Source organism: Meleagris gallopavo, chromosome 2, assembly GCF_000146605.3.
Source record: "Meleagris gallopavo isolate NT-WF06-2002-E0010 breed Aviagen turkey brand Nicholas breeding stock chromosome 2, Turkey_5.1, whole genome shotgun sequence".
NCBI classification, from domain to species: domain Eukaryota; kingdom Metazoa; phylum Chordata; class Aves; order Galliformes; family Phasianidae; genus Meleagris; species Meleagris gallopavo.
This window is the reverse complement of record NC_015012.2, coordinates 80,681,584-80,684,280: the sequence shown is the minus strand read 5'-3', so window position 1 is coordinate 80,684,280 and position 2,697 is coordinate 80,681,584. Positions and strand designations below refer to the sequence as shown.

The following is a 2,697-nucleotide window of genomic DNA, read 5'->3' as shown; positions in this document are numbered from 1 at the left end:
TTTCCCCTGCTGAGTTCCCAGAAGAGCGAGTGCTGTGAGCTGAGGCTGTCCCTCATCAACGCAGAGATGAGAGCAACGCGGACAGGGTGCTCGCAGGATGCTCCTCACCCTCGAGACCCCATGAGAAGCCCAGATCCTCAGGGGAGTTGGCAAGCAGGTGGCAATCTGCAATACCTCACATCCTGCACCACAGGAGTTCTGCCTTCAATTTCAAGGAGCTATAAGTCACCTCCGACGGTCCTGTATGTTAACGTGTTGCCTACAGATCATGCATGGGGATGAAGGATCCTGCACAGGGGGATCAATACAGTCAATCTGTTAGAAAGCCTTTGGCCTCTTTGATACTTCTGTTGATTCATGCATGGGAAAGACTCTTTTTATCTCCAAGAGTATTGCCTCACATGGTAGAACCTCATGGCTATAACAGAGAACATGACTAACTATTGGACTGGAAACTGATTGATTGGTGTATGAAAGACTCTGCAGTAATGGGGACGTGGATGATGGTGCAGGCAGTCTTCTCTTTTTTGTTTCTACTGTCAGCTGCAGAGTTTCACAGTTAATGCCCTTGCTAAAGAGCAGAGAGGAGGCTTTGAAGCACTCACTCTGATCTCTGCAGGGGAGCTGAGGGCCTTCTGAGAGCTCAGAGCAGAGAAACCCTTTGGGCTCAGGTTGTTTCCCCTCCTTAGAAAGGAGCATAACTCAATTCCCACACAGCTTTTAGCACAGGTCATCTGAAAATGCCCACATGTTGCAGAATATACTGTCAAAAATGATGAATTGCATGTTGCACTTGTTATGTGAAGAAATTTAACTCAGTATTTTATCCAGCAATCCTCAAAGTATCCCTAGATCATAATATTTAGTTCATATTTATTGCTTTTTTGTCCCATGTTGCTTTGCTATTTCAGGTGTGCTGGCATATTCTACTCTAAATTCTCTTCTCCCTTTATGACTGACTAATCTATGATGAAGGTGTCTTTGTAATCACAAGGGAAGAAGCAGCTCCATATTAAAAAGGGCCTTGCCAAATGAGGCAGGAAGGAAAACAATACCTCAACATTTATCTATTATTCCCCTGCATTCATGCAATGCAAACAACTCAAATAATATTTAGTTGTGTCATTCCTGTTAAACAATGCAGTGCTATCCAGCTTGAAAGGAAAGCTCTTTCCCTTACAAAGATTTCTCTTTTCATGGGAAGTTTGATGTCAAGGTCTAACCCTGTTTCTGACTCGGCTTCAGGTATGAAACTGAATCTACTTAAACTTGTCAGATAACTTCAGATTCAACCACTGTTTGAAGATCTGCAGCAGACCCTGATGATTTTTCTTCTCATCGTAATCAATAAAGATTTTGCTGAATAAATGGACAAAGAAAGGACCTGTAATGAAAGGCTAACAAAAGTCAAGAGAAATGAAAAAACCCAGGAAGCAATGAAAGTTCAAATTGGAAGTTATGCTGATGTACAAATTTAAGCAGTGTTAGCATCAGGCTTAATTGTCATTAATACAGTACTTAGTTTTTATTTTCTATTCCTATGTCATCTTTATTTTGTAGTCAGATTAAACTTTTAAGCCTTTGTCACAAGAGGGGCTGTTGCAATGGCTGAGTCTAGAACCCCGAGGCTGACATGTCTCCCTCCCTCTTCACTACTAATTGCTCCCATTTTGCAGATGATCTTGGAGATCTATCATCATTCGATCAGCAATCAGCCTTTTGTGCAGGATGGGGGCAGTGCCACTGACCTGAACACATGCTGTGAGATGGTGAAAGATCCATCCTACTCCCCAGCCCTGCTCAGACAGCCAGGTTGCCGCCTGCTGCCTGCCAGCCTTGCACAGCTTAGCCTCACACCTCAGCCGAGCACTGAATCAAAGCACTAAGACCTACAGTTAATAATTTCACCAAGTCAATGAACTGTGTGCTGCTCTGTATATCATCCACAAGTGGCACATTGTGGAAGAGTCACTACCTACATTCCAAAATATATATCTCTTGGCATCTCTCCCCTCACAGGCGAGGCCACTTAAAGGCTGCTTTCAGCAGTTACAATAATGCTTCTCTGTGGGTAGCAGGAGAAATATGCTAGCTCAGCACCTGCTACTTGTTCCTGCTCTCAGGACACTTTAAACCATTACAGACTTGTAACTGGAAATCTCAGTGCTGTCTTCATGTCCATTTTCACAGCCCACAACACCCACTGTGTCTAGGTCTGGAGTCCTCAGCGTCAGAGGGGCGTGAACATGCTGGAGTGTGTCTTGAGGAGGGCCACAAAATTTATCCATGGGGCGGAACACCTCTCTGAGAACAGACTGAGTGGAGGGGCTGTTCAGCGTGAGGAAGAGAAGGCTCTGGGAGATCTGAGAGTGGCCTCTGTTATCTAAAGGGGAGCTCTAAGAAAGGAGGGGACAGATTCTTTAGTAGGGTCTGTTGTGATAGAGGAAGGGAAAATAGTTTCAAGCTTAAAGAGATTTAGATTGAATGTTAGGAAGAGGTTTTTTATAATTAAGGTAGTGAGACATTGGAACAGGTTGCTCAGAGAGAGAGGTAGATGTCCCTGTTCATTGCAGGGTGTTGGACTATATGACCTTATAGGGTCTCTTCCAACTCAAAAGATTCTATGATGATTTTATGATTCATTTCCTCTAGCAGTGGATGAAAAGAGAGTGAGATGCTCTTTTTTCTTTTTTTTCT

General features: G+C 43.6%; 1 long non-coding RNA gene across 3 annotated transcripts in view; it reads left to right on the top strand.

Annotated features, from left to right (window-relative positions):
• The window catches only part of LOC109366230, a 7,085-nt gene extending 5,575 nt beyond the window's left edge, over window positions 1-1,510 (top strand). For 2 of the 3 annotated variants that reach the window (XR_002112421.1, XR_002112422.1), the window contains one exon: window positions 22-1,510. This is a non-coding gene — a long non-coding RNA (uncharacterized LOC109366230). Of the gene's footprint in view, window positions 1-14 lie in introns of all 3 variants that reach the window. The other variant, XR_002112420.1, reaches the window with a different exon arrangement.
• The last annotated feature ends 1,187 nt before the right edge of the window (window positions 1,511-2,697 follow it).